This window comes from Leucopleurus acutus, assembly GCF_964270905.1.
Source record: "Leucopleurus acutus genome assembly, chromosome: 9".
NCBI classification, from domain to species: Eukaryota; Metazoa; Chordata; class Mammalia; order Artiodactyla; family Delphinidae; genus Leucopleurus; species Leucopleurus acutus.
The window spans coordinates 58,254,357-58,281,801 of NC_139144.1; the positions used below are offsets into that span (position 1 = coordinate 58,254,357).

General features: G+C 43.2%; 1 protein-coding gene across 4 annotated transcripts in view; it reads right to left on the reverse strand.

The window, feature by feature from the left end:
• Nucleotides 1-26,142, reverse strand: part of OSBPL3 (oxysterol binding protein like 3) — a 208,773-nt gene extending 182,631 nt beyond the window's left edge. For 2 of the 4 annotated variants that reach the window (XM_082845877.1, XM_082845874.1), the window contains exon 1: nucleotides 25,890-26,142. The gene's annotated coding sequence lies outside the window, so the exon portion shown is untranslated. The remainder of the gene's footprint in view (nucleotides 1-25,889) is intronic. The other 2 variants (XM_082845879.1, XM_082845878.1) reach the window with 1 other exon arrangement.
• Between the last annotated feature and the right edge of the window lie 1,303 nt (nucleotides 26,143-27,445).

Here is a 27,445-nt window from a genome sequence, read left to right on the forward strand (position 1 = left end):
CAGCTCGGTGCTTTGTGACCACCTACAGGGGTGGGATAGGGAGGGTGGGAGGGAGGGAGACGCAAGAGAGAAGAGATATGGGAACATATGTATATGTATAACTGATTCACTTTGTTATAAAGCAGAAACTAACACACCACTGTAAAGCAATTATACTCCAATAAAGATATTTTAAAAAAAAAGAGTTAAGAGAAGTCTGAGAATTTTGATTTAAGATTGCTGAGGAACCAGTGCTACCATTATATGAGAAAAAAACAAAAACAAAACACCATTCTGATAGGCAAACAGACTTGCTGAGGCCATCTCCACAAGGAATCTGGCCAGTACCCTTTGCCCCTTTTTGCTGATCTCTGTCCTGAGTAGACAGTAGCACATCCAGGTGAGTTCACATCAGATTGCCTTCACCCAAGGATGCGAGTGAGGGGGAAGTATGCTGACCCAGGTTCTGAATGTAGAATGTGCCAGGACAGAATGGTAGAAAAGGCACAGAACTAGAAGTCCAGAGGACCTGGATCTGGTCCTGGCCCCGGCTTTGCTACCAACCACATGTGATCTCAGATAAGCCATTTCACCTTTCAAGGTGCTGATTTCCTTACTGTGCAAGTGACGGGTGGAAATGGATCTGTGTTTTTCCACTGTGGGTGGTGACTTAGGTGGATGGTGAAACCAATTTAGTGGATCAAGACCGACATTAAAAACTTGATTCTAGGGCTGAGCAGGAATTATACAAGGTGAATCTAGAGCATCCTGTAGTGCCAGAAAGTAAGAACATGCTCAAAAAAATCAACAATGATAGGCTTATGTCAAAGGGCCACGGGAGCCAAATTAAAGGGCTCCTACTGGCCAAAGCTGAAAAAATTTGAGCACTAAACTAAATAAAGTACTACTGGATTACAACCCACAGTATAAAATAAGAATCCGTGAATCCACACCAATATAAATACTGATTAACTAAATACATCAATAAATGGGGGAGGATAGACAGACCTGCCATACAGAAAAATGCCAAATAATCTATGTAGGAGGTAGAACATAACTCCCCACTGCTTAGGTGTGGGCTGCACAGTGGGCAGTAGAAAGAGTAACTTTGCAGTAAACAAACACTACCTCAGCCAAAGGATCAAGGTCAACATGAACAGTGATAAAACACATTGATAGTATGTACTTTCAACATGTGATAAATGGCATTTTACCTCTGTGGTCTTCCGCCCCAAAACCCATAACCCTAGTCTAATCATGAGAAAAACATCAGACAAATCCCAATCGAGGGACATTCTACAAATGCTTGACCAGTATGCCTTGAAACTGTCAAGGTCAACAAAAACAAGGATAGTCTAAGAAACTGTGACTGCCAAGAGGAGTTGAACGAGACATGATGACTAAACACAATGTGGACAGGATCCTGGAATAGAAGAGGGACATTAGGTAAAAACTAAGAAAACGTGGATAAAGTTTAGACTTTAGTTAACAAATCAGAATGTATTAGTATTGGTTCCTTAATTGGGAGCAATGTACCTTACTAATGTAAGATAGTAATAGTAGGGGAACTGAGTGTGGGGCATATGGGAACCCTCTGTACTATCTTCACAGCTTTTCTGTAAATCTAAAAGTGTTCTCAAATGAGAAGCTGTTTTTGTCTTGGGGGGTGATTAAAACAAACTTTGTTATGGGAGAAGATGATCGCTAAGCTTTCACTAGCAACACAAAAGGAACACTAAAGCTACGCTAAGGAAACCTGAAATCTAGATGCAAAGGTCCGCTCTGCCATTTGCCCTTTGGGTAAGTCACTCACCTTACCGGACGGAGGTCCTCAGTCGGATTTACCACAAGGTAATACCTGTCCTGCTACGTCACAGGGTTGTTTTGTTGTGGGAAGCGAAGTATATTAAAGTAATTTACAAATGTGGAAATGCTATTTAAAATATGGGGCTTATGATAACCTAGTGTGAACCAGAATTCTCTGGTTCCTCCCCAAATCAGAGTGGGCTCAGGGCTGCTTGAGACTGAGTCTTTTGCCTGCTGCAGCAATTCTTGGGTTTTCAAAGGGGTCCCTGGAGCAGCAGCAGCAGTATCACCTGAGAACTCGTTCGAAATGCAGAATCTCAGATCCCACCACAGATCCATTAAATCAGAAACTCTGGGGTGGGGCACGCAATCTGCTTCAACAAGCCCTGCAGGTCATTCTGGTGCTGCTGAAGCTTAAAACCCCAGAGAAACCGACAGATAACTGTGAGTCCCATTCACACGGGCCACACTCCTCCAGCTGGTTTCCCGTGCAGCTAGCAATCACGCAGCTCTCACTTCCTCCAGAACCCCCTTCACATCTATTGACACTTGGCTAATAACTCCTCTGGGGGCGGGGGGTGGAGGGGAACAGTACCATGCACAGGAATGTAGAGAAGTCCATGACACGCTAAACCTCAGCATGAGTTAACTAGCTAGAGCAAGACCCAAGAGCATGGTTATTTTGCCCAACTCATCTGTGAAGTTCTCAGCAGTGGTTGTTGTATGTGACTACCAGTCACACTGATGAAAGCACATTCTCCAGAGCAAACACTTTCGGTGGGTCAAAGCCTCGCTCTATTAACATCCTTCCCAGAAGCTCTCTTCCATTTATTCTTTGGAATTATCCCTCTTCCCCATTCACCAGCAATCACGGAGTGGCTGTGAGAATTAAATCAGGTGATGTTCTCTAAAAAAGTGCTGAACATAGTGGCTCACTTTTTATAGACAATCCATAAAAGAAAGCTACTATGATTATCGTTATAAGGTCCTCCTACCTTTGTGACTACTTACCCTTCCCCTACCTACCTCTTGTTTGGCATTCCTCAAGGTACCACACACATCCCCTTTCTTCTTCTGGGACCTGCCCGAAAGGTTAGACAGGTTGGGCCTCCCTTGGAAACCTCCTCAACTGCTATAATTTCAACAAAACTGCCAACTCCCAGGAGTGATCCCCAGTTTTGCCCTCTCTTCTGAGTTATCTGCTGGACATCACTGATATCAACCACACACTTCAAGCTCAGCATGTTCAAAACCAAAAGCATCCTTTTTCCCTAAGATCTATTCATCTTTCTGTTTTCTTCCATGGCATAATCAATGGCACCTTAAATAACAGTCACATAGGCCTGAAACTCTGGAGTTACTTCTTGGTTTGTTTTATATGTTTACTGCAGAATAAGGAACACCTTAACTTGGAACAAAATTTCAAAGATGCAATTTAAATCTCACAACTGTCCTTTTATCTCCCATTATCCCCTCCTTGGGGAATCTGATGTTACCCACTTCTTGTATAGCCTTCAAGAGATATTTTATATTTATGACACAAAGGGAGTACTAGTAAATGTTTATCAACGAGCTCTCTGGAAAAACAAAAACAAAAACCCCGATTTCTTTCCTTTGCCGACTGCCATGGTGTAAATACTCCCACCTTGGCCAATTTCAAACGACCACCACAAAGTCATTGACCAAGGAGTTGGGGAGAGATATACACAACTGGTCTCACAAGCCAGTGCCATCTGCCTTCAGCCCACCCCCTCCCCCAGTGTATGAGTATGTGTACCTATGCATAATATGTACATGTTTACATATATAAACATATAAAATATGTATTAGCTATGAATATATTTTTTCTCACATGCAAGTATCCCATACATACCTTGGTATATATTGTATGTATGCCATAAATCTATGTAGTCTACACTTTGTTGTTTTTTTTTTAACTTAACTCAGAGATTGTTACAAATCAGTAGATGTAGAGATGCTTCATTTTTAACTGCTCCATTACTCATTAACCAGTTCCTACTGATGGACAATTAGGTTATTTGCAATCCTTTTATTCAAACAATGCTTCAATAAATAACTTTGCACATATATCATTGTGCACATTTACTTATCTGTAGGATTAAATTCACAGAACTGTTACGGCTGGTTCAAAGGGTGCATGTGTTTGCAGTTTTGACAAATACTGCCAAGGGCTCTACACAGAGCTTGGACCAATTTACATTTCCATCTACCATGAATACCTGTTTCCTCAAACCTCTGCCAACAGTTACCACATTTTCTGACATTTGCCAATCTGATAGGTGAAAAGCATCTCACTAAAGTTTTAACTTACCTTTCTCTTTTTATGAGTGAGGTTAGAGTTTTCACATGTTTAAGCATCATTTGTATGCAATTTTGTGAACTATTTGTTCAAATTCTTTGCCTCTACAGTAACTGTTCTTTCTCTTATTGATTTGTTGTAGTTCTTTATATATTGATGGAACTAGATCTTTGTGACATGAATTGCAATTACTTTTCTAAATTTATTGATCACCCATTGACAGTTAAAAACATTTGGCCCTGCAAAAATCATATATAGTCAAATAAATCAATATTTTGTTTTATATCTTCAAAGGCTTTTCTATCTCCATTATTATTAAAATGGTATTCTATTTTTTACTAGTTGTTTTAATGTTAAACTTTTGACCCATGTGAAATTTATTTTGATGGAAGCCATGGTATAAGGCTCCAACATTTTCACCTGATTGTACCAACACCATTTATTATCTCCCAGAGAGTCATCTTTGCCTTCTCTCTCAACCCTGGACCCCAATTTCCTAGTGCCTAGGGGCTGTCATTCTAACTTTCCAATATTTTTTGCTGTCTTTCCTTTCTTCTCCCACTGTGACCACCCTAGTTCAGGTCTCACTGTGCTTATACTCCCAGCCTCTGACCTTCTCTACCACCCCTAGAATACTTTCTCTAAGATAGCTCGCACCACGTCACCTCCTTGCTCACTTTCCACAGGATAAAGTCCAAACCCTTACTACAGGATTCAGGATCCACTCCATTTGTGCCCCAACCTACCCCCCCATTCTCATATCCTGTCACTATTCCCATTTAAAACAGTCCTTCTCATCAAACTGGAGGGTTCGTCACTCCTCAAAATGCTACGCCTTGAGCAAAACAAATAAATGTATACAGCAAAACAGAAAGAGACTCACAGATACAGAAGACAAACTAGTGGATATCAGTGGGGAGATGGAAACGGGGAGGGGCAAGAAAGTATAGGATTAAGAGGTGCAAACTACTATGTATAAAATAGATAAGCAACAAGAATATATTGTACAGCACTGGGAATTACAGCCATTATTTTGTAATAACTGTAAAAGGAATATAACCTACAAAAAGACTGAATCACTACAAAAAACTGAATCACTATAACTTTAAAGGAGTATAACCTACAAAAAGACTGAATCACACCTGAAACTAATACAATATTGTAAATCAACAACACCTCAATTAAAAAAAATTGCGGGGAGGAGCTTCAAGATGGTGGAAGAGTAAGACATGGAGATCACCTTCCTCCCCACAAATACATCAGAAATACATCTACACGTGGAACAACTCCTATAGAACACCTACTCAACGCTGGCAGAAGACCTCAGACCTCCCAAAAGGCAAGAAACTCCCCACGTACCTGTGTAGGGCAAAAGAAAAAAGAAAAAACAGAGACAAAAGAATAGGGACCTGACCTGCACCAGTGGGAGGGAGCTGTGAAGGAGGAAAGGTTTCCACACACTAGGAAGCCCCTTCGCAGGCGGAGACTGCGGGTGGTGGAAGGGGGAAGCTTCGAAGCCACGGAGGAGAGCACAGCAACAGGGGTGCGGGGGACAAAGCGGAGAGATACCCGCACAGAGGATCAGTGCCGACCAGCACTCACCAGTCCGAGAGGCTTGTCTGCTCACCCGCCGCGGCGGGAGGGGCTGGGAGCTGAGGCTCGGGCTTTGGTCGGAGCGCCGGGAGAGGACTGAGGTTGGCAGCGAGAACACAGCCTGCAGGGCGTTAGTGCACCACGGCTAGCCAGGAGGGAGTCCGGGAAAAAGTCTGGAGCTGCCAAAGAGGCAAGAGACTGTTTCTTGCCTCTTTGTTTCCTGGTGCGCAAGGAGAGGGGATTAAGAGCGCTGCTTAAAGGAGCTCCAGAGACGGGCGCGAGCCGCGGCTATCAGCACGGACCCCAGAGAGGGGAATGAGACGCTAAGGCTGCTACTGTTGCCACCAAGAAGCCTGTGTGCAAGCACAGGTCACTCTCCACACTTCCCCTCCCGGGAACCCGTGCAGCCCGCCACTGCGAGGGTCCCACGATCCAGGGAAACTTCCCCGGGAGAACACACAGCACGCCTCAGGCTGGTGCAACATCATGCTGGCCTCTGCCGCTGCAGTCTTGCCCCGCATCCGTACCCCTCCCTCCCGCAGCCTGAGTGAGCCAGAGACCCTGAATCACCTGCTACTTTAACCCCGTCCTGTCTGGGCATGGAACAGACGCCCTCAGGTGACCTACACGCAGAGGCGGGCCAAATACAAAGCTGAACCCCAGGAGCTGTGCGAACAAAGAAGAGAAAGGGAAATTTCTCCCAGCAGCCTCAGGAGCAGCGGATTAAATCTCCACAGTCACTTTGATGTACCCTGCATCTGTGGAATACCTGAATAGACAATGAATTATCCCAAAATTAAGAAGGTGGACTTAGGGAAAAACGATATATATATATATATCATATGCTTCTGTGTGTATGAGTATGCTTCTGTATGTGATTTTGTCTGTATAGCTTTGCTTTTACCATTTGTCCTAGGGTTCTGTCTGTCCGGTTTTTGTTTGTTTGTTTGGTTGGTTTTTAGTATACTTTTCAGCGCTTGTTATCATTGGTGGATTTGTTTGGTTGTTCTTTCTTTTTTTTAACTTTAAAAAAATTTTAATACTTATTTTTTGTTTTTAATTTTAATAACTTTTCTATTTTACTTTAATTATTTTATCTTTTTCTTTCTTTCTCCCTTTTATTCTGAGCCATGTGGATGACAGGCTCTTGGTGCTCCAGCCAGGCATCAGGGCTGTGCCTCTGAGGTGGGAGAGCCAAGTTCAGGACACTGCTCTACCAGAGACCTCCCAGCTCCACGTAATATCAAATGGTGACAATCTCTCAAAAACTCCATCTCAACGCCAAGACCCAGATCCACTCAATACCCAGCAAGCTACAGTGCTGGACACTCTATGCCAAACAACTAGCAAGACAGGAACACAACCCCACCCATTAGCAGAGAGGCTGCCTAAAATCATAATAAGGTAACAGACACTCCAAAATACACCATCAGACGTGGACTTGCCCACCAGAAAGACAAGATCCAGCCTCATCCACCAGAACACAGGCACTAGTCCCCTCCACCAGGAAGCCTACACAACCCACTGAACCAACCTTAGCCACTGGGGACAGACACCAAAAACAACGGGAACTACGAACCTGCAGCCTGTGAAAATGAGACCCAAAACACAGTAAGTTAAGCAAAATGAGAAGACAAAGAAACTCACAGCAGATGAAGGAGCAAGGTAAAAACCCACCAGACGAAACAAATGAAGAGGAAATAGGCAGTCTACCTGAAAAAGAATTCAGAATAATGATAGTAAAGATGATCCAAAATCTTGGAAATACAATGGAGAAAATAGAAGAAACGTTTAACAAGGACCTAGAAGAACTAAAGATGAAACAAGCAATGATGAACAACATAATAAATGAAATTAAAAATTCTCTAGAAGGGATCAATAGCAGAATAACTAAGGCAGAAGAATGGATAAGTGACCTGGAAGATAAAATAGTGGAAATAACTACTGCAGAGCAGAATAAAGAAAAAAGAATGAAAAGAATTGAGGACAGTCTCAGAGACCTCTAGGACAATATTAATCTCACCAACATTCGAATTATAGGGGTTCCAGAAGAAGAAGAGAAAAAGAAAGGAACTGAGAAAATATTTGAAGAGATTATAGTTGAAAACTTCCCTAATATGGGAAAGGAAATAGTTAATCAGGTCCAGGAAGCACAGAGAGTCCCATACAGGATAAATCCAAGGAGAAACACGCCAAGACACATATTAATCAAACTATCAAAAATTAAATACAAAGAAAAAATATTAAAAGCAGCAAGGGAACAACAACAAATAACATACAAGGGAATCCCCATAAGGTTAACAGCTGATCTTTCAGCAGAAACTCTGCAAGCCAGAAGGGAGTGGCAGGTCATATTTAAAGTGATGAATGGAAAAAACCTACAACCAAGATTACTCTACCCAGCAAGGATCTCATTCAGATTTGACAGAGAAATTAAAACCTTTACAGACAAGCAAAAGCTAAGAGAATTCAGCACCACAAAACCAGCTTTACAACAATGTTAAGGGAACTTCTCTAGGCAAGAAACATAAGAGAAGTAAAAGACCTACAATAACAAACCCAAAACAATTAAGAAAATGGTAATAGGAAGATACATATCAATAATTACCTTAAATGTAAATGGATTAAATGCTCCAACCAAAAGACATAGACTGGCTGAATGGATACAAAAACAAGACACATAAATATGCTGTCTACAAGATACCCACTTCAGACCTAGGGACACATACAGACTGAAAGTGAGGGGATGGAAAAAGAGATTCCATGCAAATGGAAATCAAAAGAAAGCTGGAGTAGCAATTCTCATATCAGACATAATAGACTTTAAAACAAGGACTATTACAAGAGACAAAGCAGGACACTACATTATGATCAAGGGATCAAACCAAGAAGAAGGTATAACAATTGTAAATATTTATGCACCCAACATAGGAGCACCTCAATACATAAGGCAAATACTAACAGCCATAAAAGGGGAAATTGACAATAACACAATCATAGTAGGGGATTTTAACACCCCACTTTCACCAATGGACAGATCATCCAAAATGAAAATAAATAAGGAAACACAAGCTTTAAATGATACATTAAACAAGATGGACTTAATTGATATTTATAGGACATTCCATGCAAAAACAACAGAATACACTTTCTTCTCAAGTGCTCATGGAACATTCTCCAGGATAGATGATATCTTGGGTCACAAATCAAGCCTTGGTAAATTTAAGAAAATTGAAATCGTATCAACTATCTTTTCTGACCACAACGCTATGAGACTAGATATCAATTACAGGGAAAAAATCTGTAAAAAATACAAACACATGGAGGCTAAACAACACACTACTTAATAACCAAGAGATCACTGATGAAATCAGAGAGGAAATCAAAAAATACATAGAAACAAATGACAATGAAAATACGATGACACAAACCTATGGGATGCAGCAAAAGCAGTTCTAAGAGGGAACTTTATAGCAGTACAGTCCTACCTCACGAAGCAAGAAACATCTCAAATAAACAACCTAACCTTACACCTAAAGCAATCAGAGAAAGAAGAACAAAACCCCCCAAAGTTAGCAGAAGGAAAGAAATCATAAACATCAGATCAGAAATAAATGAAAAAGAAATGAAGGAAGCAATAGCAAAGATCAATAAAACTAAAAGCTGGTTCCTTGAGAAGATAAACAAAATTGATAAACCATTAGCCAGACTCATCAATTAAAAAAAAAGGGAAGGCTTCCCTGGTGACGCAGTGGTTGAGAGTCCGCCTGCCAATGCAGGGGACACAGGTTCGTGCCCCGGTCCGGGAAGATCCCACATGCCGTGGAGCGGCTGCGCCCGTGAGCCATGGCCGCTGAGCCTGCGCGTCCACAGCCTGGGCTCCACAACAGAGAGGCCACAACAGTGAGAGGCCCGCGTACTGTGAAAAAACAAAACAAAAAAAAAAACAAAAAAAAAAGGGAGAAGACTCAAATCAATAGAATTAGAAATGAAAAAGGAGAAGTAACAACTGACACTGCAGAAACACAAAGCATCATGAGAGATTACTACAAGCAACTACAAGACAATAAAATGGACAACATGGAAGAAATGGACAAATTCTTAGAAATGAACAACCTTCTGAGACTGAACCAGGAAGAAATAGAAAATAGGAACAGACCAATCACAAGCACTGAAATTGAAACTGTGATTAAAAATCTTCCAACAAAGAAAAGCCCAGGACCAGATGGCTTCACAGGCGAATTCTATCAAACATTTAGAGAAGAGCTAACAACTATCCTTCTCAAACTCTTCCAAAATATAGCAGAGGGAGGAACACTCCCAAACTCATTCTACGAGGCCACCATCACCTTGATACCAAAACCAGGCAAGGATGTCACAAAGAAAGAAAACTACAGACCAATATCACTGATGAACATAGATGCAAAAATCCTCAACAAAATACTAGCAAACAGAATCCAACAGCACATTAAAAGGATCATACACCATGATCAAGTGGGGTTTATTCCAGGAATGCAAGGATTCTTCAATATACGCAAATCTATCAATGTGATAAACCATATTAACAAATTGAAGGAGAAAAACCCTATGATCATCTCAATAGATGCAGAGAAAGCTTTTGACAAAATTCAACACCCATTTATGATAAAAACCCTGCAGAAAGTAGGCATAGAGGGAACCTTCCTCAACATAATAAAGGCCATATATGACAAGCCCACAGCAAACATCATCCTGAATGGTGATAAACTGAAAGCATTCCCACTAAGATCAGAAACAAGACAAGGGTGCCCACTATCACCACTCTTATTCAACATAGTTTTGGAAGTTTTAGCCACAGCAATCAGAGAAGAGAAGGAAATAAAAGGAATCCAAATCGGAAAAGAAGAAGTAAAGCTGTCACTGTTTGCAGATGACATGATCCTATACATAGAGAATCCTAAAGATGCTACCAGAAAACTACTAGAGCTAATCAATGAATTTGGTAAAGTGGCAGGATACAAAATTAATGCACAGAAATCTCTGGCATTCCTATATACTAATGATGAAAAATCTGAAAGTGAAATCAAGAAAACACTCCCATTTACCATTGCAACAAAAAGAATAAAATATCTAGGAATAAACCTACCTAAGGAGACAAAAGACATGTATGCAGAAAATTATAAGACACTGATGAAGGAAATTAAAGATGATACAAATAGATGGAGACATATACCATGTTCTTGGATTGGAAGAATCAACATTGTGAAAATGACTCTACTACCCAAAGCAATCTATAGATTCAATGCAATCCCTATCAAACTACCACTGGCATTTTTCACAGAACTAGAACAAAAAATTTCGCAATTTGTATGGAAACACAAAAGACCCCGAATAGCCAAAGCAATCTTGAGAACAAAAAAAGGAACTGGAGGAATCAGGCTCCCTGACTTCAGACTATACTACAAAGCTACAGTTATCAAGACGGTATGGTACTGGCACAAAAACAGAAAGATAGATCAATGGAACAGGATAGAAAGCCCAGAGATAAACCCATGCACATATGGACACCTTATCTTTGATAAAGGTGGCAGGAATGTACAGTGGAGAAAGGACAGCCTCTTCAATAAGTGGTGCTGGGAAAACTGGACAGGTACATGTAAATGTATGAGATTAGATCACTCCCTAACACCATACACAAAAATAAGCTCAAAATGGATTAAAGACCTAAATATAAGGCCAGAAACTATCAAACTCTTAGAGGAAAACATAGGCAGAACACTCTATGACATAAATCACAGCAAGATTCTTTCTGACCCACCTCCTAGAGTAATGGAAATAAAAACAAAAATAAACAAATGGGACCTAATGAAACTTCAAAGCTTTTGCACAGCAAAGGAAACCACAAACAAGACCAAAAGACAACCCTCAGAATGGGAGAAAATATTTGCAAATGAAGCAACCGACAAAGGATTAATCTCCAAAATTTACAAGCAGCTCATGCAGCTCAATAACAAAAAAACAAACAACCCAATCCAAAAATGGGCAGAAGACCTAAATAGACATTTCTCCAAAGAAGATATACAGACTGCCAACAAACACATGAAAGAATGCTCAACATCATTAATCATTAGAGAAATGCAAATCAAAACTACAATGAGATATCATCTCATACCAGTCAGAATGGCCATCATCAAAAAATCTAGAAACAATAAATGCTGGAGAGGGTGTGGAGAAAAGGGAACCCTCTTGCACTGCTGGTGGGAATGTGAATTGGTTCAGCCACTATGGAGAACAGTATGGAGGTTCCTTAAAAAACTACAAATAGAACTACCATATGACCCAGCAATCCCACTACTGGGCATATACCCTGAGAAAACCGAAATTCAAAAAGAGTCATGTACCAAAATGTTCATTGCAGCTCTATTTACAATAGCCCGGAGATGGAAACAACCTAAGTGCCCATCATCGGATGAATGGATAAAGAAGATGTGGCACATATATACAATGGAATATTACTCAGCCATAAAAAGAAACGAAATTGAGCTATTTGTAATGAGGTGGATAGACCTAGAGTCTGTCATACACAGTGAAGTAAGTCAGAAAGAAAAAGACAAATACCGTATGCTAACACATATATATGGAATTTAAGAAAAAAAAATGTCATGAAGAACCTAGGGGTAAGGCAGGAATAAAGACGCAGACCTCCTAGAGAACGGACTTGAGGTTATGGGGAGGGGGAAGGGTGAGCAGTGACGGGGCGAGAGAGAGTCATGGACATATACACACTAACAAACGTAGTAAGATAGATAGCTAGTGGGAAGCAGCCGCATGGCACAGGGATATTGGCTCGGTGCTTTGTGACAGCCTGGAGGGGTGGGATAGGGAGGGTGGGAGGGAGGGAGATGCAAGAGGGAAGAGATATGGGAACATATGTATATGTATAACTGATTCACTTTGTTATAAAGCAGAAACTAACACACCATTGTAAAGCAATTATACCCCAATAAAGATGTTAAAAAAAAAAAAAAAACCTACTTGAAAAAAAAAAAAAAAAAAATCTTCCAACAAAGAAAAGCCCAGGACCAGATGGCTTCACAGGCGAATTCTATCAAACATTTAGAGAAGACCTAACACCTATCCTTCTCAAATTCTTCCAAAATATAGCAGAGGGAGGGACACTCCCAAACTCATTCTATGAGGCCACCATTACCCTGATACTAAAACCAGACAAACATGTCACAAAAAAAGAAAACTACAGACCAATATCATTGATGAACATAGATGCAAAAATCCTTGACAAAATACTAGCAAACAGAATCCAACAGCACATTGAAAGGATCATACACCATGATCAAGTGGGGTTTATTTCAGGAATGCAAGGATTCTTCAATATCCGCAAATCAATCAATGTGATACACCATATTAACAAACTGAAGGAGAAAAACCATATGATCATCTCAATAGATGCAGAGAAAGCCTTCAACAAAATTCAACACTCATTTATGATAAAAACCCTCCATAAAGTAGGCATAGAGGGAACTTACCTCAACATAATAAAGACCATATATGACAAACCAACAGCCAACATCATCCTCAATGGTGAAAAACTGAAACCATTTCCACTAAGATCAGGAACAAGACAAGGTTGCCCACTCTCACCACTATTATTCAACATAGCTTTGGAAGTTTTAGCCACTGCAGTCAGAGAAGAAGAAATTAAAGGAATCCAAATCGGAAAAGAAGAAGTAAAGCTGTCACTGTGTGCAGATGACATGATACTATACATAGAGAATCCTAAAGATGCTACCAGAAAACTACTAGAGCTAATCAATGAATTTGGTATAGTAGCAGGATACAAAATTAGCACAGAAATCTCTGGCATTCCTATATGGTAATGATGAAAAATCTGAAAGTGAAATTAAGAAAACACTCCCATTTACCATTGCAACAAAAAGAATAATATATCTAGGAATAAACCTACCTAAGGAGACAAAAGACCTGTATGCAGAAAATTATAAGACACTGATGAAAGAAACTAAAGATGATACAAATAGATGGAGAAATATACCATGTTCTTAGATTGGAAGAATCAACATTGTGAAAATGAGTATACTACCCAAAGCAATCTACAGATTGAATCCAATCCCTATCAAACTACCACTGGCATTTTTCACAGAACTAGAACAAAAAATTTCACAATTTGTATGGAAACACAAGAGACCCTGAATAGCCAAAGCAATCTTGAGAAAGAAAAATGGAGCTGGAGGAATCAGGCTCCCTAACTTCAGAGTATACTACAAAGCTACAGTAAAAAAAAAAAAAAAAAAAAAAAAATCTGCAGTAATGAAGATAGTATGGTACTGGCACAAAAACAGAAATTTAGATCAGTGGAACAGGATAGAAAGCCCAGAGGTAAACCCATGCACATATGGTCACCTTAACTTTTATAAAGGAAGCAAGAATGTACAATGGAGAAAAGACAGCCTCTTCAATAAGTGGTGCTGGGAAAACTGGACAGCTACATGTAAAAGTGTGAATACAGAATACTCCCTAACACCATACACAAATATAAACTCAAAATGGATTAAAGACCTAAATGTAAGGCCAGACACTATCAAACTCTTAGAGGAAAACATAGGCTGAACACTCTATGACATAAATCACAGCAAGACCCTTTTTGACCCAGCTCCTAGAGAAATGGAAATAAAAACAAAAATAAACAAATGGGACCTGATGAAACTTAAAAGCTTTTGCACAGCAAAGGCAACCATAAACAAGACCAAAAGACAACCCTCAGAATGGGAGAAATATTTGCAAATGAAGCAACTGACAAAGGATTAATCTCCAAAATTTACAAGCAGCTCATGCAGCTCAATATCAAAAAAACAAACAACCCAATCCAAAAATGGGCAGAAGACCTAAATAGACATTTCTCCAAAGAAGATATACAGACTGCCAACAAACACATGAAAGAATGCTCAACATCACTAATCATTAGAGAAATGCAAATCAAAACTACAATGAGATATCACCTCACACCAGTCAGAATGGCCATCATCAAAAAATCTACGAACAGGGCTCCCCTGGTGGCGCAGTGGTTGAGAGCCCGCCTGCTGATTCAGGGGACACGGGTTCGAGCCCCGGTCCGGGAAGATCCCACATGCCATGGAGAGCTGGGCCCGTGAGCCATGACCACTGAGCCTGCGTGTCTGGAGCCTGTGCTCCGCAACGGGAGAGGCCGCAACGGTTAGAGGACCGCATACCGCAAAAAAACTAAAACAAAAAACAATCTACAAACAATAAATGCTGGAGAGGGTGTGGAGAAAAGGGAACCCTCATACACTGTTGTGGGAATGTAAATTGATACAGCCACTATGGAGAACAGTATGGAGGTTCCTTAAAAAACTAAAAATAGGGCTTTCCTGGTGGCGCAGTGGCTGAGAGTCCGCCTGCCGATGCAGGGGACACGGGTTCGTGCCCCGGTCCGGGAAGATCCCACATGCCGTGAAGCGGCTAGGCCCGTGAGCCATGGCCACTGAGCCTGCGCGTCTGGAGCCTGTGCTCCGCAATGGAAGAGGCCACAAGAGTGAGAGGCCCACGTACCGCAAAAAAAAAAAAAAAAAACAACTAAAAATAGAACTATCATAGGACCCAGCAATCCCACTAATGGGCATACACCCTGAGAAAACCATAATTCAAAAAGAGTCATGTACCACAATGTTCATTGCAGCTCTATTTACAATAGCCAGCACATGGAAGCCACCTAAGTGACCATCGACAGATGAATGGATAAAGAAGATGTGGCACATATATACAATGGAATATTACTCAGCCATAAAAAGAAACGAAATTGAGTTATTTGTATTGAGGTGGATGGACCTAGAGTCTGTCATACAGAGTGAAGTGTGAAAAACACATACCGTATGCTAACACATATATATGGAATCTAAAAAAAAAATGGTCATGGAGAACCTATGGGCAAGACGGGAATAAAGACGCAGACCTACTGGAGAATGGACTTGAGAACACGGGGTGGGGGAAGGGTAAGCTGGGACAAAGTTAGAGAGTGGTAGTGTATATATGGACATATATACACTACCAAATGTAAAATAGATAGCTAGTGGGAAGCAGTCACATAGCACAGGGAGGTCAGCTCGGTGCTTTGTGACCAGCTAGAAGGGTGGGATAGGAAGGGTGGGAGGGAGGAAGACACAAGAGGCAAGAGATATGGGGATATATGTATATGTATAACTGATTCACTTTGTTATAAAGCAGAAACTGACACACCATTGTAAAGCAATTATATTCCAATAAAAATGTTAAGAAAAAAAATGCTACACCTTGGTTCATTCTGCATTCTCTACCTGGAGTGTCCTTTCACCTAGCTCTCCATTCCCTTCCTTCGTCTCAATCCTACACGTCCTTCAAGGCTTGGCTCACATGCCCCCTTCTCTGCAGAAGAGTCTCCCATGGCCTCTCTGTGCTCCCACCACACCTCAGCATCTTGTTTCCACCAAGTGTTACACCCCTCCTTGTCTCTCACATTGTGTGTTTATAACTGTCCCTCCCAGCTGGAGGGAATGTTCCTTGAAAGCAGGGGCTGTGGCTAATCCATTATTATTATACATAATAACTAGTATTTAATAAAATGAAAATGCCTTAGCCTAGTGGTTCTCAAACTTTAGTGAGCATCAGAATCACCCGAAGGGCTTGTAAAAACATAGCTGGGCTCTCCCCTCAGTTTCTGATTCAGTAGGTCTGCGGTGGGGCCCGAGAATTTGCGTTTCTAACATGTTCCCAGGTGATGCTGATCAGCAACTTGTGGAACTACACTTTGAAAACCATTGCCTCAGGCTACACCTCAAACCTCAAACTGCAAGCCTTTGAAAACCTGAACGCAGTCACGTGTCCAAAAATCTCCTGCAGGAGGAAATCCTCTGGAGCTGGGTGTCCTTTACATACGTGTAGATTTCATCGTGTCCAAACAGTTCAGCCTAAGAAGGCAGTGATCAGCTCAAGGCCACAGAGGCAGAAGCACTTCCGGGGCTGGATTCATCCTCTGATTCTCTGACTCCCACTTCTGTGCTCTCCACCACACAGAGGGGCCCTCTGGTCAATGAGCCGACTACACCACAGCTCTGCCACCCAGCCCCTTCGTGACTGTGGGTAGACTACGTAAGCCCCCCTAGGCTTGTGATAGTCTGGGGTTCTTTGAGTGGAAGCAAGAGAAAATATGCCGGCAACTGAAACAAACAAAAACATGTACTGGGAAAATATTAGTTTCAGGAAGTAAGGAGGGGCTGGAGGGGAAACACGGGCACAGCTTCATGGGACCTGGAGCCAGACTCTAACAATGCCGTGCGGACAAGAATGGTTGGGTCAGGACACACCCTTGGCAGCAGAATCTCCATGACCCTCGGCATTGGACCCAGATTCCAGCCAGAGGTATCTGACTGGTTCGGCTCCCAGGGCCACCCACAGCCGAGGAGAATGGGGCTCCTCGTTCTAGACCCTAAGGCAAGAAGTGATCCCTCAAATGGAGATCAGGAAGGGCAAATGGATGCTGGACAACCAAAGAGCAAGTAATTGCTCCCCAGCCTCTGTTCGGTCATTGGTAAACTGTTATGCTGACAGCCACCTCATACGTTATTGGAAGATCCAATGAGATAGTATAAGTACAGCACTAAACCTGGCACAGAGTAAGTGCTCCACGGTTACCTGCTGCCCTTGCTATTATTACTGTTCTTTGCAATTACCATCACCCCCTTTAAAGTCAGGATGGTTCCCCATTCCCTAAAGACCCCAACAAGCTCCAAAGGACACTTCAGTTGATTCTATAGAAATCTGCTTGAAGCAACTCTGAACCCATAAGAAAAACCCAAGTGGGGCTTCCCTGCATTCTTTGAGGTCAAGTACCCCTCGTCCACTTCATCTCAGATGCTAGACAACAGAACTACACTCGAATTGGAGCCAGCAGGTTATTTTAAGCCACTTCCATGGCCATGCTGGAGAACAGGTTGTTAGATCTCATTCGGTTTCAGTTACAAAGCTGGTAAGAACTCAACTTTGGATTCAGTTCCCAGTAGCAAATAAACACACCTGTGTGTATCATCACAGCAATTCAAAACCTCGGGAGAGGAATTAAACCCCTCCTCCTACTCAGTTCCACCTGGCCTCCGGCAATCGGCAGAAAGACACAGAAAGGGCAGGACTTCACTCCTGTCGTCCCCCTCTGAGGATTCCCTTTCCTCCTCCTCCTTCAGACCATCAGCACCCTGAATCATGACCTACAGAAAAATGGAATTTTTCTCTCCAGGGTCCCAATTAAAATCCAGACTCATTCCCTTGGAGCTACAGATCCTCGCTGTAATTAACAAATTCTCTGTGACTGTTTACTATCTCCTTGAAGGGAGGTTCCACATCTGTCTCAGTCATCACCATATCCCCTGGACCAAGTCTAGTGTCTGGCACACAGTGCGTGCTCAACAAACACGCATTCAGTGTATGGACAAAGATCATACTGCATGCTTTCCTTCTAGAGAGGCATTTACTTCAAGTTTAATCATGTTTGTGAGATTAATAAAATACATTATTTAGCTTCTGCTTCTAAACATTTCAGATCACTGCCCACCACAAATGATTCGGAGAGGGATATTTGTTTCATAAGACTTAAAGCATAAATTTCTTGTATTACAGCGTTTGATATCAAGATAGAAAAAAAGTAAGGGAATCTTTCACAGTACTATCTTTTAATACACAAGTGGAGAAATGTTATATTGAGAAGTGTTTGACCCGCACAACATTAAAAACAAACAGATTTTAATATTTTAACCATAGAGAGTAAACAAAAGAGTAAACTTGATTGTATACTGGCAGTCACAGATCCTCTGGTGGTCTCTTTTTGGGGTTCTCTCTGCAATTTAATTCTGTTCTGCTTTATATTCAAGCTACTTTTCGATTCAGGTCCACTGTCTCACGATCTCAGAAATCACAGACGGGGAAGAATATCCTCTGGGGTTGTCCATCTAGCTTTACACCCCCTCAGAGAGCTGGGTTTATTACCTCGACTATTCTTTTGTGAGTAAATACAGACACCTAGACAGCGACAGAATGCTCATCTAAAGAAATTTTATATGAAAGCAATTTGTTTCTCAGCTTTAAACCCACACATTATCATTATTATTTAAGAATCATTTTCCACTAATATTCCAGGGGTCTTGGGGTGTCTAGAAACAATCATATTCTGGCTCCCAAACAAACAGATTTAAGCAGAGTGATTATAAAGCAAGTCCAGCGAAAATTCAATTTCAGGGTATAAACAGTGCGACTAAGAACAATAAAATTACCAATGCACTTTCCATATTTTTTCTAAGATGAAGGAAATATTTCATCAACTCCAAAACAAAAGAATCAGACAAATAACTAAAGGAGCACTTCTTCTACTCCTTCATGTTGCTATTCCATTTATGATAAAAGAATTTTTAAATTTTCACATAGATGAAGCAAGCCCAGGAATGACATTGGAAGGCTACAGTCTGCCTGCTATAAGCTTCTACAAAGAATCATCTTGGAACAAATTAATATTTTTCAATCTTTTCATATAAGAGGACTTCTTTGTGAAAAATATTTTGCTCCAGACTTTTAAGAAATTCAGATATCTTTCATTTTTAACTTACTATGAAAAAGTTCAAACGTATACAAAACTGTACAGCAGCACTGTCCAAGAGAAATGTAATATGAACCATATAAGCAATTTTAAGTTTTTAAGTCGCCAATTACAGAGTAAAAGAAAACAGCTGAAATTAGTTTTAATTATGTATTATAGTAATCCAAAATGTTACCATTTCAGCATGTAAGCGAACAATAAAAAATTATTGAGATAATTTTACATCCTTTTTCGAACGAACTCTTGGAAACTCAGTGTGTATTTCATACCTACAGTACAGCTCACCAAGAATTAGCCACACCTCAAGTGCGCCACCGCCACATGTAGCCAATGGCTGCCCCAGGGGCCAGCAGAGATGGGGAAAAGCATTAAAAAGCCCGTGAACTCACCACTCCGCTTCAGTCAACTCACACACAGCCTGGTTTCCTCTATTCTCCCTCTCCACCCCCAGGATATTTTAAAGCAAATCCTAAAAATAGTACCGTTTCATCCATGTTCAAATTTCCTTGATTGCCTCCTAATATTTTTTTTAACAGTGGATTTGTTCAAATCGGGATCTAATCAATCAACTATGAGGATCTCTTTTTAATGGCAATGTTTTTTGATGACAGCTGCATAACAGGAGCTATACTTTTAGTAAAATGCTTTATTCATTCAGATGTTTACTACACATCTGTCTTGTGCCAGGTACTGTTCTAGCCCCAAGACACAGCAGTGAGCGAGACTCAAAGGAACTTCCGGCTTAACTCCTGCCTGCACAGTCGGATTGTTTGGGGAAGGTTTAAAAAAAAAATTCCAGTTCCATCTGGCAAATGGATAAATAAAGCGTGGTCTATACAAACAACAGGTTGTTATTAGGCAATAAAAAGGAATGAAGCACTGATTCATGCTACAACAGGGGTGAACCCAACTATAACATGCTAAGTGAAAGAAGCCAGACACAAAAGCATGATTCCATTTTCCTGAAATGTCCAGAATAGGCAAATACATACACACTTAAAGTAGACCAGTGGTTGCAAGGTGAGTAGGGAAACTGCTCACAGGCGTAGATTTCTTTTGGCAGTAATAAAATGTTCTAAAATTAATTACAACATGACAGTTGCACAACTGTGAATATACTAAAGACCATTAAATTGTATACTTTAAATGGGTGAATTGTATGAAATATGAGTTATAACTCAATAAAGCTTTTATAAAAAAAAATAACTGGATAAAGTATGTTACATTCACACAATGGAATACTATCCAGCTGTAACACAGAATGAGAAAATGTCTTTAAAAAAAATTCCATGGGCTTCCCTGGTGGCGCAGTGGTTGAGAGTCCGCCTGCCGATGCAGGGGACACGGGTTCTTGCCCCGGTCTGGGAAGATCCCACATGCCGCAGAGCGGCTGGGCCCGTGAGCCATGACCGCTGAGCCTGCGCATCCGGAGCCTGTGCTCCACAATGGGAGAGGCCACAACAGTGAGAGGCCCGCATACAGGAAAAAAAAAAAAAAAATTCCAGGGACCAGCCCTCTTCACCCCATGCCACTTGATTCAGAAACTTTGTGAGTTGGGCCTAGGTAGGGAAAAGCTTTTTAGATCCCTAAGTGATTCTAATGTAAGCCAAATGAGAGTCAGATGTTCCATGGAAGATTCAGTCAAGTGACCAGTTACACAACGGTACGATAACTGCTCCCTCCAAAACAGATAGGCACAGAGTGCCATGCATGTTTTCCAACTTCAACTTGGAGGCAGCAGAGGAAGTCTTCCTATAAGTGACATTCAGGCTGAAATGTGATGGATGAGTGGGAACCAGCCAGGTGAACATGGGTGAGAAGGAAGACGTTGTAAAGAGGACATAACTTCATGCGGAAACTGGGAGGCCAGAATACATTATTCATGGCCCTGGCGATATAGGTGGGGAGCTGAATTTAGTTCAGTGTGACTAGAACGCACAGAATGAAGTGATGAGCTATGAGCCAGAGGTGATTCATAGAAGATCTAGTAAGTCAGGTTTAAAAATGAGAAATATTCATTGATCAATAAAACATTGATGAAAATTTAGTTTCGATTCCATAACAGTTTTAATATACTTTTAATAACAACTTTACCATATATATGAAAAAATAATGTATATAAGATGCAAGATATTTACCCTACAGAAAATGCTTGTTTATTTTTATGGGTTTGAGATCTCCTTACAATATCTGCAAGGTGAGAACAACCAGAATAAGTGCTTTTCGTGGATTTAAATAATTAGGATTTCTATTGCTTCATCATAAATTGATGAAGGTATTACAGTATTGTGGATCAAAAAGTAGGAAACAAAATGCCACATTCCAATTACTTTTTTCACAAGATATTCTAACAGCATATAACCACATACAGTTGTTTCTACTCTCTTTTTAATTGTGCACGTACTATGGATAGCATACGAGACTTAGCGATGTGGGGATACAAACAGAAGGAATAGATACTAGTCCTGCCTTCAAGGCATCTACAATGTAGTAAGGGAGCTAATACATTTGAATAAATAACTAGGCCAGGAGGCACTGGGGTGGAGGAATGTGTGGGGTGGGTATGAAAGAAAGTGCTGAAGAGTGTGAGTGTTTTAATGCTATGAGAGACTGAGTTCAGAGAGATGATTCTGGCAGAACTGGTTTATGAGTTCAGCCTTGAAAGACCTGGGGTTTCACAGGTAGAGGCAACGAAAGAGCTTTCTAGGCAACAGCAGTATAAGAGCAAAGGCAAAATGCCCTGTTGCTGAATACAGTTCAGGCTGGGGAACAATGGGTGAAGGCAGACACTGAGCCCAGGCTGCCGGATCCTGACTTTAGGCTAAGGGGTCTACCTTAAATGGCGAGAGAAAGGACCAGGGGTTTGAGTCTCAACTCCACCTTGTATTAGTTGTAAAGTAGTTGCAAACTTAACTTCTCCTGGTCTCATCCAGAGATTGGGGGTATAACAACAGTGCCTGCTTTGCTGTTGCTCTGAGGATTAAACACAATTTTAAATCCACGTAAGGTACTCATGACCGTACCTGGCACAAGAAGGTCAACACCTACTGCTGCTGTTATTAATATTATAATTATTATTAACTATATAAGCCACTCAAGAATTTTTAGCAATATAATGACAGGATCTAGAGAATTTACCTGACTACGATATGAAGGCGGGGCTGAGGGAGACAATGTAAGCTATGTTAGGACAGAGTAGAGAAGTCCCTAAGACTCTGAGCTAAGATGCTGCAGGGGCAACTGGAAGGCATGGATGTGAAAGACAAGAGGGAGGAGAGATACGAGCTGGGGTGAGTATAAACATGGTCTAAACAGTAGTGACTGGGAAGTTAAGAAGGACATTTCCAGAGAAGGGTGATAAAAGCTGACGAATAAGATATAGACAGGAGGGACTTCCCTGGGGGTGCAGTGGTTAAGAATCCACCTGCCAATGCAGGGGACACGGGTTCGAGCCCTGGTCTGAGAAGATCCCACATGCCACGGAGCAACTAAGCCCATGTGCCACAACTACTGAGCCTGAGCTCTAGAGCCCATGAGCCACAACTACTGAGCCTGCGTGCCTAGAGCCCGTGCTCCACAACAAGAGAAGCCACGACAGTGAGAAGCCCACACACTGCAATGAAGAGTAGCCCCCGCTCGCCGCAACCAGAGAAAGCCCGCGCGCAGCAATGAAGACCCAACAGAGCCAAAAATAAATTAATTAATTAATTAATTTTAAAAAAAGATGTAGACAGGAAAGGAATTCACAGGCAACTATAAACAACTCTCGGTTCTGAAGCCTCCTTCAACTTAACAGCCTCCATGTTCCTCAGTGCCCTAGAGTTCCATCATTTCTGTGGGCGTTCTGGGTTGAAGGATTCTCCAACCCTCCCTGGAGTACTCTTTTTCTTTTTATAAATTTATTTATTTATTTATATTTATTTTTGGCTGCACTGGGTCTTCGTTGCTGCACGGGGCTTTCTCTAGTTGTGGTGAGCGGGGGCTACTCTTCATTGCGGTGGCTTCTCTTGTTGCGGAGCATGGGCTCTAGGCACACAGGCATGTGGGCTCAGTAGTTGTGGCATGTGGGCTCAGTAGTTGTGGCTTGCAGGCTCTAGCACACGGGCTCAGTAGTTGTGGCTCACAGGATCTAGAGCGCAGGCTCAGTAGTTGTGGCGCACAGGCTTAGTTGCTCCACGGCATGTGGGATCTTCCCAGACCAGGGCTCGAACCCATGTCCCTTGCATTGGCAGGCGGATTCTTAACCACTGCATCACCAAGGAAGTCCTGGAGAACTCTTGAAATGGAATTAACAATTAAGAAAATATAGTACTGCCAAGAGGCACAGTATAAATGAAACCGTGGATCATCCAGGTCATCATGCAAGGAAAAACATTATACTACCCCTAAAACTGGAATGCAGTCGAAGAAAAAAGGGATCTCTAATTTCTTCCCATCCTCTATTTTGCCATTAGCTCTTCAGGTGGTAACCATGACATACTTAGCTAACTTCTTGCTCTCAGTTTACTACAAGAGAACAAAGAGTTGAAATGTAGTTATTTTGCCAAAAGGTTGCTGCAGAAGCTTCTGGAACTAGTAGTGGTTTCTAACTCTCCATTCTACATATGGGAACAGAGGTACTAGCTGGTCTTCCAGTACTTTCCTTAAGAGGCAGAAAACATTACTGTGTTCAGAGTTCATTTACCACAGTGGGTAAAACCCATCAGATTTCTCCTTAGATTTAGGTGAAAGTAAATTTAAATCCAGGTGAAAGGAGAATTTCCTTTCCTCCTACATTAAATGTGCCTCATCTACCAGGCCCACAAACCATAAACTCATCCACAAATATCAATGGCAGTAAGAGTCTCAACAATTCAGAAAATAGTACAACTAGACTCTTACTGGCAGTGGAAAGTTTATAGCTCAGCCTCAGGTGGTTTTAATATGCTGTAACATTGAACTCTATCATAATGAGTTAACATCTAATTAAATAGTGGGAGCAGGAGAAATTTCAGTCTAGTGGAAGGAGCTAAAGATTGACACTCAGAAAGACTATTAGTAAAAATCTAACTCAGCAATCTACTACTGACCCTGGGCAGATTCCCAAACCTAGGCTGCAGTTTCTTCATCTATAAAATGGAGATAACCTCACAGCACTGCCATCAAGATGGCGAAGATGAAAGAATACAGCCTATGGCAGCCTGGTAGTATCTGGTTTACAGCATAATTATTAGGCTATTATTGAAACTAAATCTCAGTAATGATAAAATCTTTTGGTTAAGCAATAGCTTTTGTTATAAATAAAGCTAAATGTCTACTGGCTGTAATGGTGGAAACCACATTTTAGTTTCTTGGAAGCAGCCCAGCACAATAGAGAGAAAATGAGCTGGAATTCTAGTTCTGTCAGGATAATCTTGGGAAAACTGGTTAACCTGCTGGAGCCTCAATTTCCCATCTAGTTAGAAATACCTAGCTAATAAGACTATATACCAAACAGGGTGGTGTGCTAGTATGTTGGTGGAGGGGATGGTCATTTAGCTTGGGTGCGTTTCAGCCAAGGCCTGCCTAGTTGGTCTCCTTGGGCCAGAAGGGGGGCCTCACCTTGAATGATGTTTGGAGGTAGAGTGTGGGTGCTCAAAAGTTAGACCTACACCTTTACCTGTCTATGGATGGATCTGTTTTGCAGCTGCAGCTTAAAACATTTCTAGATGCCCTCATCCCAGTACTCAAACTCTGAGGGTCAGGGCAACATTGTTGGGGGGGGGGGGGGCGTTGGTCAGATGCACCTCAGCGCAATCCCCAGACACATCGAAAGCGACAACTTCACAGCTCCCCTCATCTTAGAGTCCTGACTATAGAAGAGACTGGTAGTTCGTGAGACGGAGGAGGGAGAGTACAAATGTGCGTAAGGTGGCTGGCAAGCTGCATTACCGAAAGAGGGAGGCGCGCCCTGACCTAAGAAGTATCTGGACGATCTAGAACAATGCCCATTAGTGACTCCCGAAGCTGCAAACGCTTCCCAGGCTGCTGGGAAGCCCGAAGGGACAAGTGCCCTCAGACCGCAGCCTGGGTGCCGGAGGGTGGAGCAGGCCGGGCGCGGGGAGGCGGGCGAGCCCGGAGCCTGCAAGGCCAGCGCCTCCCAGGTGCCCCCGGCGCGCCCCAGCCCGCGGATGTGGTGAAGCCTCGCGCTCGGCCCAATCAAGCTGGTTTCCTGTGCCTCCCGCCCCGGCGCCGCGCCTCCCGGCTGCCCAGAACAACGCTCGGAGCCGCATCCTCCGGTGCCCCGACCCAGGCTCGGCGCCTTCTCGCCGTCAATCCCGGCCAAACCGTGCCTCTCAGGAGAGCACTCCAGGGCGGGCAGCACTCGGGCCCTAACTCCCGGGAGGCCGGCACCGAGGGCGACTCGGGGCTGCCCCCACTGACCGGTTGTTCCTCGGCGACAGGAGGCAGACTCCAGGCTTGCTGAGACCGGCGGCACCCCCCATACCGCAGCCCTTCCGAGCCCGCGCCACGGCCCGGGGCCCCACCACACCCCAGCGCCATCCTGGCGGGCATCCCGACTCTAACCTGCACGCTCTGCCGCCGCGGACGCCGCCTAGCTCCGGGGGTCGTCCACACACGCGGGAGGAGGCAAACCCGGCTTCTTCGGTCCCCCAGCAACGCACAGCTGATAGTTCCCTCACCAGCCGCAGGAGACAGGGGCGGGGAGGGCTACTCGCCTACGGCCGCCCGGGTCAGAACCTGCGCCGCGCACTGGCCGCCTGGCTCTCGGCTCCCCTTGTTCCGCCCGGCTCGCGTGCGCTGCTATCGCTCACCCAGTTCCCAGTACTTTGCCCAGAACTTCTCCGCGCGCGCCTCCAGGCGATTAGCTGGAGTGGGGAGCTAGGGGCGTGAGCGAGGAGGAGGAGCCAGAGCCCGCTCTGGGGCGGGGCCACGCGGGGAGGGCGGGAGGGACGGCAGAGTGACCCACACTCTCACCAACCAGGAGTCGTCTCCGGGGAAGGAGGTGGGGCCATGCACCTGGAAAAAGCACCGATTCCATGACGCAGTCAGGGGAGGTGGGAAGCCGAGTTCCCGACGGGTGCGAGGGGTGGAGGGAGGTGAGAGTTGCCTTTGGGCGGGGGTAGGAGTTCCCGGCGGCCCAGCGCGCTATATCCGTGCCCTTGACACTCAGTAAATGTTCGTGGAGCGGCGTTTCCGGGCCAGGGAGGGAGGAAGAAGAGAGGGCGGCGCGTGAGAGGCTGGTTAAAGGACACGGTTTCAGAGGACACACTGGGCGAACAGGCAAAGAAGATTCGACCTCTTGAGGAACTCAGACCGAGGCAAAGGGATAGAGAAAGGAAAAAATCACGTGGAGAAGGGAGGATTGCAGGCACGGGATGACGGAGGACAGAATCCCCATGGGATCCGGCGGGAGGCTGTGACCGCGACATCCAGAGGCAGTGATGCAGATTGGTGCCGGGTCCCAGGAGGAGACATGAGGGGAGCGTGGTTGTTTATTGTACGCAGTTCATGTGCGAAGGGGAGGGGAGAGAAAGCATCACAGTTACAATTAAAATGCAGGAGCTCCATGATAGACGAGAAAGCCCACCCTAAAGCTCCTAAACCGGGGAGCTACCACAGACGTATCGGAAAGAGCGTTCCAGGCAGAGGGAGCGGCAAATGCAAGGTGTGTAACCTCGCTGAAGATCCTTCTAACCTACCTCACCGAGCTAGACCTTGAGTGTGGCTCTCTAGGCGCGCAGCCTGTCACAGTGTAGGGGCTCCAGAATATTAAATTCCAGTGCCGCCCACCACCTGCGGCACTCGACACATTTCCAGCCTCCTAGACGACCCCAAATAAGGTTTCTGAGGTTCTTGCCGGAGCCACGCTATCCGCATTTCATTCTTCGCGCTCGGTTCTCCGCTTTCTGGGGTCGCGGAATGTCTGGGATTGTCTGTCTTAGACCTGGCAGGCGATGAGCGAGGGCGGGAGGACCCCGACAAGCTGCCGAACAAACCCACCGTTATGCTGCCCGCGCTGGCACTCGGAAAACCTTATTGGAGAAGATTTTAAATCCAGTGATTTGGAGGTTCTTAAATCATCCCCCTGCACCCGACCAACGCCCGGCGGATGAAAGCTT